The sequence below is a fragment of the Papio anubis genome, chromosome 14 (genome assembly GCF_008728515.1).
Source record: "Papio anubis isolate 15944 chromosome 14, Panubis1.0, whole genome shotgun sequence".
In the NCBI taxonomy this organism is placed as follows: Eukaryota; Metazoa; Chordata; class Mammalia; order Primates; family Cercopithecidae; genus Papio; species Papio anubis.
In genome coordinates, this window is record NC_044989.1 from 97,706,636 (window position 1) to 97,719,359 (window position 12,724).

The 12,724-nt window shown below is 44.5% G+C and overlaps 1 long non-coding RNA gene across 1 annotated transcript; it reads left to right on the forward strand.

Annotated features, from left to right (window-relative positions):
- The first annotated feature begins 10,187 nt into the window (after nt 1–10,187).
- On the forward strand, nt 10,188–12,323 carry LOC108581717. Its single transcript, XR_001894385.3, has 2 exons — nt 10,188–11,043; nt 12,086–12,323. It is a non-coding gene; the product is annotated as an uncharacterized LOC108581717 (long non-coding RNA).
- Nucleotides 12,324–12,724: the final 401 nt, after the last annotated feature.

The following is a 12,724-nucleotide window of genomic DNA, read 5'->3' on the forward strand; positions in this document are numbered from 1 at the left end:
AAGTACACTACAGCCTATGCTACAACAACTAGAGTACTTTCAAGGGTGACCTTGAAAGACAATGGCAAGGGAAAATATTTGCAAAGGCCAGAGCTTTGAGCAGTATACTTGATCACTGACATTATATGAGAAGGGAAGTAGCATGAGTTAGAATATATATGGACTCTTGGGCAACGGTGAATGGTCTGGTTGACTGGCTGGGAGTAAGGAATGGAATAAGGTTAGGAATAAGATTGGAATATCATGTACAAAGAAGTCTAGGGTGAAGTCATGTGGATGGATGTGTGGGAGGGATCATGAAGAATGAAGATAATTGTAAAACATGTTGTCATCCACAAGAGTGCATCCACCTTGGAAGAGACACTAACTTGTCAACATTATTGATACTTTGGGCCATATAATTCTTTGTTGTGGGGACTGTCCTGTGCATTGTAGGATGTTTAGCAGCATCTTTCGTCTCTATCAACTAGACGCCGCTAGCACCCTCCCACTTGTGACAACCAAAAATGTCTTAGGCATTACTAAATGCCTTCAAAAGAGGGGTGGGCAAAATTGTCTCCATTGAGAATCATTGCGCTAAACAACCAAATAGACAAAATGACTCAAATATTTGATGGCCAGGCAGTCTCTATCACTAACCACTAGTGCCGGCATGGTGAGCACATGAATTAAATGGCCATGGCAGCAGAAATGGAGGGCACACATGGGTACAATAGCATAGATTCCTGCTTACCAAGGCTGTTCTTGCCACAATCTCTGCCAGATACTTGACCTGTCAGCAACAGAGACGGACAATAGGCCCCAATATGGCACCATTCCTCAAAGCGTCCAATTGGTCAGTTGGCAAGATGATTACACTGGACGTCTTTCTTTCCGAAAGCCTCAGTGGTTCATTTTCACAGGAAAGATACACATTCTGGATCGAGGTTTGCCTTTGCCATTCATGCGGCCTCAGCACCACCATCCACAGGCTTACCTGGTGTTTGAGCCACTGGCACGTGAGCCTGTATTGTGCATATCTTTTTATTCTGATGCTTTGTCATGTGGGGCCTTGTTGACCCTAGGGAAGCTGCCTTTTTTTTTTTTTTTTTTTTTTTGAGACGGAGTTTTGGTCTTGTCACCCAGGCTGGAGTGCAATGGTGCAATCTCGACTCACTGCAACCTCCGCCTCCCGGGTTCAAGCGATTCTCCTGCTTCAGCCTGCCGAGTAGCTGGGATTACAGGGCATCTGCCACCACGCCCACCTAATTTTTTGGATTTTTAGTAGTGACGGCGTTTCTCCATGTTGGTCAGGCTGGTCTAGAACTCCTGACCTCAGGTGATCTGCCCGCCTCAGCCCCCCAAAGTGCTGGGATTACAGGCGTGAGCCACCGCATCCGGCAAAGCTGCCCTTCTTAGGGCTAGCCAGTTCCTGGAGACAGTAGACGACTTACCTGTGAGCGTACTTTTCATATGCACCAATCCAGAGCCCACACACTGACCACTTCCTTTATGAAGGTCTCACACTCTGGGCCAGTATTTCCCTGCCCTTCATACCCCAGGGCCAGGTACCAGATAACTAGGGAAGCCCCTGCACCTCAGGGCCTGCTGAAATTACTCAAACGAGCCAATCCTAAATCTGCAAACCATGCCTCACTCGTTCCTTCCTGTAGAAGCCGCAATGAATGTTCTTGCCCGTACTACCCAGCATCCGTCCCCTCTACCTCCTGACTGACCCTGGTGTTTCCTCATGTGTCTTTGCATGGCATGACTGCCCCCCTCGTCTTGGGAACTGTGAGTAACAAACTATCTTTTCAAAGGCAGTCATCTCCTAATCTGCTGGTCTCACCATACTTACATAATAACAAAATCCTCATTGTAAATAACAGGCCCCACACAGCCTCAAACTAGAGGACCAGTTTACAATGACAGCAAAGGAGGTGTGCAGTGAGCTCCTGACCATGGACACACTAGTTGTATCACAGACATGTTTTCTCTCAGAGATGGAGGTCTCTGGGATCCAGGAGAAGATGCAGTTACCTGAACAGGGCGAGGGGTGGGCTGGGATAGACATGGAGCTGTGCCACTTTCTATGAGGCAGCACCGCCCTGCCCAGCGCAGGAAGCACGGGCCACAGGCACCTCCACTCATCAGCTCCTTCTGGTCCTTCGAGCTGCAGAGAGCTGCCTTGCCCGATACCACACTCATACAAGGGCCACTCACATCTACAGACTGAGTGAGGGAGAGGAGGAAGGCACAGCTGTCTTGTGATTCTGGGGAGCCGTTCTTGCCCCAAAGCCTCCTGCCAGATTGGCTACAGCTTTGTGGGGGTGCATGTCACAGTACAGTGTCCTTCTCTGTCCACTCTTTCCTCTGCCCTTTCCCTTCACAGGTTCTGATCTCTGTGTTAGTCATCTTGGACTGCATAGCAAAGTACCATAGGCCTGTGGCCTTAAACAACATAAATTTATTTTCTAAGAATTCTGGAGGCTGAAAGTCCAACATCAAGGTGTCAGCAGGGTTGGTTTCTTCTGAGGCCTCGCTCTTTGGCTTGCAGATGGCTACCTTCCTGCTGTGTCCTCACACAGTCTCTCCTCTGAGTGTGTCTGTGTTCTAATCTCCTTTTCCTCTTGGAAGGACACCAGTCCTATTGGATGAAGCCCACCCTAAGGGCCTCATTTTAACTTAATCACCTCTGTAGAGACCTCCGCAAATACAGTCACATTCTGAGGTACTGGGGGTTAGGGCTTCAACATGTGAATAATGGGAAGACGTAATTCGGCCCATTTAAACCTCCAGTGAACATCTTGTACCCAAGCTCCATCTCAGCATCTGCTTCTAGAAAACCCAGCCAGGGACTCCAAGCCAACGGACAAAGTCCTGATTCCTGATGCTAACAGGCCTAGCCTGATCTAGTCTTCTGTGTCCTCCCTTCTGGTCCACAATCCTTATCATGCACCCATCTACACTCCTGCATTGCTCCTTCAGTCGGTGTAAATGCTGTCTCCTCCTGGAGCAAACAATTGAGTAAGAAGCCTTAACATCTTAATATCAATACTAAGTATTTCTTTATTTTATTTTATTTTTTGGAAGTAAGTTTATTATGAAAGTAAAGGAACAACTAATGGCTACTCCATAGGCAGAGCAGCCTAAATATTAATATTTCTTTAATTTGCCTCTTTGCCATTCCACTGCCCTGCCTTAGTTAAATTCACCACCATGCCTTGCCTGGATTTTTGCAACAGCATCCTCAATGGCCTCACTGTCTCCTGTCCTGTGTATGTTCAATTCATTTCCTGTGCTGCAGCCTGAGTGATCTTTCTGAAGAACTCTGCAGGCATAATGTTTTTGTGCTATTAAACTGCTGTGTTTTCCTTTCTTGTAGATGATGTAGGTTACCCTTGTATGGAATCCGTGGCAGGCAGAGCTTGGGAGGAAGACTGCAAATGCCTAGAAAAAGGGATACCTGCTCAGGTTTGATGACAAATCAGGTATTTTGAGTCCATGGCAGGAGTGTATTCTGTAGACCTGGCTGGAGTAAGAAAAAGGTTTATTTGTTTTTATTTCCTTCTATGTTTCAAGAGCATTCCTTTGCACATCAGGAGCCAAGTGGAGAGTCCTGAGCACAGTTTGCTGAGGACACGGAGTAGCAGTACAAGGAGATTCCCCACTGAGGGGACCAAAGGGAGCCCCTCTGGAGTTGAGAGGAGGAACTACAGGAGAGAAGGCAGGCAAGGATGCAGAGAGGAGGACTCTGGTTTTGCCTGGGGTTGACCCGCCCACACCCACACCCATGTCCATGCCCACCTGAAACTTCTAGACAGCTTTGAAGGAAACCTCAGGACAGGGAGGGTTTCATCTCTATCCTTTGGGCAGAGGCCATCAACTACAGAATCCCTCCCTCCCTCCTTCCCTCCCTCCTTCCCTCCTTTCTTCCTTCCTTCCCTCCTTCCCTCCTTCCTTCCTTCTTCCCTTCCTCCTTTCCTTCTTTCCTCCCTCCACCTCTCCTTCCCTCCCTCCCTTTCATCCTTCCTTCCTCTCTTCCTCCTTCCTCTTTCTAAATTAGCCAGTCGTGAGCAGGGAGTATAACATGGTCAGGAGGGAAGACCCAGAGATGCTAGCTGTGAACAGGCTGCTTCAAACGGCTTCAGCGCTTGCTTGCTTGCTTGTATGTTTGTGTCACCTGATTAGCCTGTTCTGGTGGACAGATGGCTATAAATGCAGCAGTTAAGTTAGAAGCACTGTAGGGGGCTCCTGTGATCCTGTCTCTTCCTCATGTTAATCTCCTCCCCTTGAGTGTAAGGGGACCCAGCCAACAACTAACCTTAAGATTGGCCCAGAAGGAAAGACTAGAAAAGGTGATATTTGGACTTTCAAGAAGCCATCTCCTTGAAGGCAAAGCTCCCTTCCCAGATATCAGCAGCACAGGCCATGTTTGCATCTAAGATGATGAGCAGTGTCTGGGTGCACATAGCACCCGGAAGCCCTGGGCTTTCCTTGCTTCAGGGAAGAGGGTGAAAAGTTGGTGGGCTTGGGGGTGGGGGCGGGCTTTAATCTGCCCTCTGTCGAGGGGTAAGGCTGTCTGTGCTCTGAGCCTAGATGCTGGTGAAGGAGTGGGTTCAGAACCCGGGGTGGCCTCTCAGACTTTTCCCAGGTAGATGCTTATCCTGCAACTATGTTATTTTGTCTAAATTGAATGCCCCAAGAATATTAAACATACGCATAATGAAACATAAGTACAAGCCCACATTTGAAAGTCAAATAGAAAAGATTCCTGGATTTGTATCATTTTGCATGATCCAGGCCTCTGCTTTCATCCACAAGAATGAATAAATAAGAGTAGTCTCAAACCAAAATAATTTTCTGGGCAAAGCAGAACAAATGTGTTAAAATGAAGAAGAAGAAGAAGAAGATGAAACCTCTGGAGATGAAAAGGTTTTCACCCAAGATTGAGCTCAGAGAGATGGAATATGCCTGTTATTTTCAATTTTTATCATCCAGCTTTTTTTTAATCAAGGTAATGATAGGGGAGTGGAGCCATTGTGGAGGGGAGGAAAGGAAGCAAAAATGAACCCGCAGTGCTCATCAATTAGCCCCAAGCAGGCACTGCTGGAGCCCCCAACACCAACCTCTGAACACATTAGATTCCAATCAGTTCTCCTCAAGGTCCTAATCAAATTCCTTTTTCATGAAAATCAAATTTCATTTGATAAACTTAATTAATATTTTCAGAGAGAGCTTGAGAAAACAGCCCACCTAAGACCCTCAGTAGGCTGGATGTTCATTCAGATTAAGGAGATTCTCCATTCTGTTTCCTCTTCCCATTTTTAGAAAAGAGTAGACATTTTATCGCTTGAGGAATTTTCAAACCCTTCTAAATTGAAGAGAGATAATTTATTATAAAGCTGTTTCTCTTCTGACAACTTGATATTTCTCATCTTGGGTTCTCCAAGAAGGCCTATCTGTAGTTGTAAAAAAGGCTTTCTTGATAACATTTATGCAAGAATTAGCTCTATTTTTAATTACACACAGATCTCCCCTTGTCAAATTTAATAGGTGCTTGGATTAGAGAAATGGAATCCACGGCTTGAAATCATATTTTTAAAGAGGCTACTTAGATTTTTGCTTCTCTGAATACAGACGATGCACTTTTTACTGTGAAATATGACGTGCATGTAGACACGCACAGCTTAGTAATTCTGAAGGGAACACTAGATAGATCCACTACCTAGATCAAGAACTAGAACATTGCCAGCACCCCAAAATCGCACCCTGTGCTCGCTGCCTCAGCCACAACCCTGACTTTGCTGGCGACCATCTCCTTCCTTCTTCTTATATGTTTACTTCCTAGATATGGATCCCTAAAGACAAATTTCTCTCTCCCTGCACTTCTCTCTTCATACACTCATTATGGTCCCCCAGATTTTTGTTTATTCCTTATTGTATTTTTATTTTTTATTTTTAGAGACAAGGTCTTTCTCTGTTGCCCAGGCTGGAGTGCAGTGGCCCGATCACAGGTGACTGCAGCCTCAAACTCCTGGACTCAAGCAGTCCTCCTGCCTCAGCCTCAAGTAGCAGGGACTACAGGCACAGGTCACCACACCTGGTTAATCACATTTTTTTTTTTTTTTTTGTAGAGACTGAGCCTCACTATGTTGCCCAGGATGGTCTTGAACTCCCGTGTCAAATGATCCCAGATGAACACCTTCGCCCCCAAAGTGTTGAGCCATCACACCCAGCCTCCTCGTCCTTATTTAAAAGTGATGATTTTTTTTGGATGTTCAAATTGTCCTGATCTGACCAGAGGAAGCCCTTCAAGGTGGCTTCTGTGTCCTCTTGACTTCCCAGTTTAATCTTTTTTTTTTAAAGCATCAATTTAAGTGCAATATTAGTTATAAAAAATAAAATGCAATCATTCTGACTTCTGTGGAGTTCGGAGGTTTTTGACAAAGGTAAATACTTGTGTGATCCCACCATTATCAAGACACAGAATTTTCATCATCCTACCAGTTTTCTCGTGCCCCTTTTGGGTGAGTTTTGGCACCACAATCTACTTTCATCACCACTGATTCATTTTGTCTTTCTCAGTTTTCGTCTCAATTAAATCATACAGTACGTGTTCTTTTGTGTCTGTTATTTTTTCACTGGCATCATGTTTTCGAGATTTATCTACACTTTTGTGCGTATTTGTGGTCGGGTCTTTGTTTTTTCTCAGTAGCCCTGCACTGTAACATATACCAGATTTGTTTATTCATTCCCCTGTTGACAGACATTTGGGCTGTTTCAGTTTGGGGTTTGTGAGAATAAAGCTGCTATGAAATTTGCAGTGTTTGTGTGGACTTATAGTTTTCACAGGTGTGGGATCGCTGGGTCGTATGGCAAGTGTGTGGTTAACTTTACAAGACATTAGCACAAGACGACCATGCTCCCTTTGCACAGTTGCTGACCTAGACACTCCTGGCATTTCTCCAAGGAGTCAGGATTTCTTTAAAACAAACATGAGTATTTAGAAATTGGGATTGGGGCTTGGTGTGCTCAATTTTACTGGCGGAAAAATGAATTTTGACTTAAACATCACAACTTATACAACTAAAATCAAATGAAAACGAATCACAAGCTTTTAAAAATGCAAAATGTCAAACCATCAACCTTTTAGAAAAATGTAGAACATTTTCTGGACTTAGGACTAGGAGTTGGAGCTCAGACTTGATTCCAAAAGCACAATTCATAAAAGGAAAAAATAGACAATCAAAATGAACAACTTTTGCTCTACGAGAGATCCTGGCAAGAGGATGAAAAGACGAGCTACAGAGTGGGAGGAAATACTTGCTAATCCCACTTCTGATAAGAGACTAGTATCTGGAATATAGAATCCTCAATACTCAACAACAAAACACAACCAAAAGCAATCCAGTTAGAAAATGGGCAAAAGATATGGACAGAGATATAACACACCTTCACTGAAGAGGATACAGATGGCCAACAGGCTAGTGGAAGGATGTTCAACATCACTGACCACTAGGGAAATGCAAATTAAGCCACAATCAGATATCAATATACACCTGGAAGAATGACTAAAATAAAAAATAGTGATGACACCAAAGGCTAGTGAGGATGCGGTGAAACTGGGCCACTCATACATTGCTGGTGGGAATGTAAAATGGCACAGCCAACTGGGAAACAGTTTGGTAGTTTCTTACCACACAGTTGTGCTCTGGGGCATTTATTCCAGAGAAACGAAGACCTATGCTCACTCCCAGACAGGTACGTGGATGTTCACAGCAGCTTCAGTCATTCCCAAATTGCAATAAAAAATATTTTAAGTTAAAGAAAATGTAAAAAATCAGCCATATTCATCTGCACTTGCAAAAATAACCGCCCCACACTTTACAAAATTAAAAATAAAAGCCTTCTATGAAATTATTTCCTGCTTTGTAGATAATGCGATCAGTGGATAATCAGGAAAAGTTCTTGTTATGATAAGCTGTTTTCTATTTAATTTATTAATATTTCAAGAAGATTCTCTCACACCTGAAATGCCTTTTGAGAATAGAAGTAGAGAGAAATTTCTCTGTTTAAATGCAGAGACTCTGCCAGACCCCGGCGGAGAGCAGCAAACTTCCTCCTAACAACATTTTAACGCCTCTTATCATTTCGATGAATCGGCAGAAATTAGCACTTGGCTTCATTTCTTGTCTCTCTCATTAGAAAAACCCATAAAACTTATATTCTACTTATGCTAATGTTTTTAAACAAACCTTTCAATCTTATGTGCATAATATCAAAATATTGTTTGAAATCTTATATTCATTTATGTTGGTTCATTTCAGTCTCAGACATACGTGAGCACTGAGACAAGCCAAAACCTCCTGTGACCCCTAAATTCCTCCGCTCTGTGAAACTTAGGCCTCTGACTGACAGGTAGCTGCTTTCATCAACACTGCTGCTGGCAGTGCCAAAGATGCTGAGAGAGCGGCCTCAAACAGACCAGCCTATGCATTCCTTCCACAACTGGAGGTATTTCTCCTACAACTTAGTGCTGGATTAGAGACTGCTCTACAACTTGCTGTGTGCCAGGCACCGTTCTAAGCATTTTATATATGCTAATTAATGTATTTCTTATAACCACTGCATTGTATTGTAAACAACAACAATATGGTAAATAATATTGTTATCCTCATTTTACAGTTAAGAAAAGTGAGGCAAGGGGAGGCAAATAACATGCCCAAGATCACACAAGTAGGTGGCAGAGTCTGGATTCAGGCCAAGTGTTTCAGATCTGGACTCAGGCTGTGCTACCTCCCAGTTGAATGAAAGAGTGAATGACTGGAGAGCGCATGAATATGTGGATGATTGAGTCAACAAATAAACAAGTTTGTCCCATGTGGCCTAAGGTGTGGGGAGGATCCCACCAGCCCGGGAGCTCCATGGTGCCTGGGGCCTATCTGGGACCTGTGGCCTTCTTCCTGGCCAGGACTCGCTTTTCCATGAATGTTATGGTTGCTGAAATGTAGTATCAGTTCAGAGTTGGGAGGCGGGAATCCCTGCCTTCTTGTTTTGGCAGCACCAACCAAGTTTCTGTGTGTTCTCAGGGGAATCAATGACCTATTTCCCCTTCCCTAAATGAGAGAGTTCAGCAAGAATCATTTCTAACATTCCACAATGCCATACGCTGGCTTGTCCGAGTGGAAGTCTATTGGCAAGGCTAGAAAAGTCCAGCTCTGATTTTGAGACTGATTTTGGAGAACATCCTCATCCCCACATAAGAAAGCACGGGGCCTCAGGCCTCTAAGTGGTCTCCATGAACAGGTTTTATATGGGCAGGTTACAGTCTATGTACTGTAGACATGTATATTCACCTCGCAACTTGAGAGTCAACTTGTGTTGACTGTTGAGTTTAATAAGTGAAGGATAAAAGTGAATGCTTGGTTAGATCGCCCTGTCTTCAGAGCTGAAGCAGAACTCTGTACAAAGTAGGAATTATAGAGAGTGTGAAATTACACCTTCAAAAGTTTAATAATGCCCCAGAGAAAACCTGGTTCATTTTACAAAAGGGGAATTTACAGTCAGATAGCTCCATTCATTCTATGAAACCAGGTGTCCTCACAGAAGTATTCATCATCTGCGTGGGTTTCAGTGATTGGGAACAGTACTCCAGTAATCTTGCTGCAAACATCTCCATAGATCTTCAAATACAAATGGCTTTTCCCTGAAGTCCATCCAGTTTGACTTTGCCATTTTTCTGTTATAAAAGTTTTGCTTCTTGGCCGGGTGCGGTGGCTCAAGCCTGTAATCCCAGCACTTTGGGAGGCCGAGAGGGGCGGATCACGAGGTCAGGAGATGGAGACCATCCTGGCTAACACGGTGAAACCCCATCTCTACTAAAAAGTACACAAAACTAGCCGGGCGAGGTGGCGGGCGCCTGTAGTCCCAGCTACTCGGGAGGCTGAGGCAGGAGAATGGCATGAACCCGGGAGGCGGAGCTTGCAGTGAGCTGAGATCCCACCACTGCGCTCCAGCCTGGGCGACAGAGTAAGACTCCGTCTCAAAAAAAAAAAAAAAAAAAAAAGTTTTGCTTCTTATCTCTATGGGTGATTCAAGCCTGAAAGAGAGAAGTTAGTTCTGTTTTTCAGTTAACAGGGGCATGAACACGTGTAAATTCTCTGCATTCGTCCCGATCCCCTGGTTCTTCCCATTAGTAGGAACTGAGTGGTGTTGAGGTTGTCTGAGAGCCCGAGCACAGCACATGGCATGCTGCCCACTTCACAAGTGACACAGGGCATTCCCTGGTGAACGGTTCTTCAGTTTCTGGGCTTACTGCTGAATTTAGGGTAATGGCTATAATTGTTTCAAATATCCACTAGTGCTGGAGAGACAATGTATTGAGGAGGGCGCATCAGATTATCTTGTACTTTCAACTTTTGCCCAGTGTTCACCCTCGAGACAGCTTCATCTAAACCAGTCTTCCTAACGAGGAGGCAGCCAGGACCGTCCTGCAGGCACACCCTCCTCAAAAACATTTCCACAGTGAAACACTGTCAGAAGTTGTTAGGGTGAGAAGGAAGCTTAGGTAGACGGACTAGAGGAAAATTACTATGATTAGCATTTAGAGAGATTAAAAACTGCCATTTATTCCACAACCAAGGGACATAATGAAACCAAGGAATATGACTGCCTTGCTATGTATGGCTCTTGTCTTGAGAAAAGATTCATTTCTTCATTTCCTCATTTGGCAAATATGAGTTGATGTTTTACTCTCCATCACAGACTGGGCTGAGGCAGAGATGACAACTGAGTCACGTAAGGGAGACGGCACAGTGGACGCCCACGTCTGGGGTGGACATGAGCAGTGAGGGCGCGTGCTCAGGGCCCCCCTGGGGCTGCATGGAGGCCTTGCTTCCTGAAGGCGGCGCTGTGGATCCAGTCCCACGGACGCGGAGGGCCAGGCCCGGGACCAGGGGAGCGCCCTGCCAGAGGCCGGGTGTTGGTCAAGGTCACGGCCCCAGAGACCACAGTAGCATTGTGTCGCTGCAGCCAGGGAGAGCAGGCGACAAGGCCTGAAAGGTAAACTGAGACAGATCCCCCAGGGCTCGGCACATGCCCTGGCCTCTCAGCTGTGTCTGTAGGCACAGAGGAGACACTGAAGGGTTTTTTATTCTATTGCATTTTTCTTATTGTGGTTTAAAAAATATATACATACACACATAAAATATACATGTGTGCATATTTAATATATAAAACCATATATCATATATAAATTTTGTTTTATATATATTTCGTGTTAAGCAAATATATATAAAATATTTAATATTAATATAAAATATAGAATATTATATATAATATACAATTTGTATATATAAATATATATTTTATGTTATAAAAACGTATAAACGTATATATATATAACATAAAATTTACCGTTTTAACCATTTTAAGCACACAGCTCTGTGGCATTAAGTACATTCACATTGTCACACTACCATCGCCATCATCCGTCTCCAGAATTTTTTCATCTTCCTCAACTAAATTCAACCATTGTAATTCAACTAAATGTAACCATTATACAATAACTCCCTACTCCCCTCTCCTCAGCCTCTGGCAATCACAATTCTACTTTCTGTCTCTATGAACTGACCACTCTAGGTATTTCCTGTGAGTAGGATCACACAGTCTTTGCCTTTCTGTGACTGGCCTGTCCCCCACAGCACAGCGTCCACACCGCAGCATGTGTCAGACCTCCTTCCCTTTAAAGGCTGGATGACATTCCATTGTGTGATACGCCACGTTTTGCTTATCCACTTGTCCCTCGATAGTCATCGGGTTGTTTTCACTTTTGGCTGTTGTGAATAATGCTGCTAAGAACACGGTGTACAAATATCTCTTCAAATGGCTGGGTTTTGAGCAGAGTAGTGGTTGGAAAAACCCTTTAGAAAGAGCTCCCTGTTGGTGCAGAAGATGATGATGATGATGATAACACAACTAATACTCAATGTGTGCTAGGTGCTGTGCGGAGTACTTGACATGCATCAACTCATTTAATCCTCACGACCGCCTCATCCTCACACTTACTTTTTTGAGGTTGATGTTGTTATTATCTCCATCTTAGGAACCAGTGGAACCTACCCGAGCTTGCAGATAGCAGAAGACAGAGCCAGGAACTGCATCTGAACAGTCAGCTTGTAGAGCCTCGGCACTCAGGCTGCACCACATGGCCTCTCCTGGTGGACTGGGAGGGGTGAGCTAATGCATGGAGGCAGTTGCTGAGCCATGGGAATAATCCAGGCAAGAGCTGACAAGAGATGTGAACTGAGCTCAGGAAGCAATAAAGAACAGGCATGTGGCCAGAGACTTGAGATTCTTAGGGAGTGAGATGGACAAGTTCCCCGGAGTGACTGTGGGTGTGAGGAAGGGGAGGGGTCTAGGATGACAGACAGCTTTTGAACTTGATCACCTGGGTGGAGAGTGGTGCCACTGACTAAGAGAACATGGGTAAATTGGCAGGTGTTGTGGGAGGGGAAAAGAATGATTCTATTCAGTACCTGCTGAATCTGAGATTCCACAGCACATTTGGATACAGGTGCCCAACTCATATGGTATGAGTCAAACTCAATAGAAAGATCTTGTTGGAGACACAGATTGGGAAGTCATTAGCATAGGGGAGAGTCGGAATCTTGGAAGTAGATGAGCTTGTCTGTAGATCATGTGTGTGGAACTGAAAAGAAGAAGTGGAAATTGAAACCCAGGA